This window comes from Etheostoma spectabile, chromosome 11 (assembly GCF_008692095.1).
Source record: "Etheostoma spectabile isolate EspeVRDwgs_2016 chromosome 11, UIUC_Espe_1.0, whole genome shotgun sequence".
Taxonomy (NCBI): domain Eukaryota; kingdom Metazoa; phylum Chordata; class Actinopteri; order Perciformes; family Percidae; genus Etheostoma; species Etheostoma spectabile.
The window spans coordinates 22,140,024-22,140,729 of NC_045743.1; positions in this window are offsets into that span (position 1 = coordinate 22,140,024).

Below are 706 nucleotides of genomic sequence, written 5' to 3' on the forward strand. Positions count from 1 at the left end.
CACCCTCCCCTCAGTATATAGCCTACTGTAGTGTTCAATTTCACACTAACATTCTCTCTTGGAGAAAAAGAATCTCTCACACAGTGTGACACTGTCCATCAATAAAAGGCTGAAAATAATACTTTGATGAGGGGGGTGGGGAAATTGGCATCAGCTATGTGCTTGGCCATCAAGTGGTATTTCAGACTGGACGTGCTGCGATTATGTCTCAGTTCACAAAGACCAAACCCACAGATCCCTTTGGTCAGTGGAATATTTGCCAACTTTTTAGAAGGAAACTTTCCACCCAGAATCTTATCAGCGTCCATTTTGGCGTCTGGCGTTCGCCATCCACTCAAAACAACTACTCATAACTACTCTTTGGCCAGCTCGCAAGCCCAAACGCCGTGTGGGCGGCATGCCTGTTGTTTTGTTTCCGGTCTAGCTAGATCTGGTGGGTGTTGTAGTTCTTCTAACACTACTAGTTGTTGCAACAGAACATGAAGAAAAACAAAGTTTGCTAGGTCGTAGAAAGTGTAAATCTTGCGATAAAAAATTTAAAATAGGTTTGCGTTAATGTCATGAGTTGCATGGAATGGTGGACCCAGGTGCAGGACCCAGACCCAAATCCAAACCGACATGAGGAGACACAACACTCCAATGATCTGACACAGGACAAGAGATGCACAAAGACTAAATCCAGAGGGTAACGAGGTAACAAGAGGCA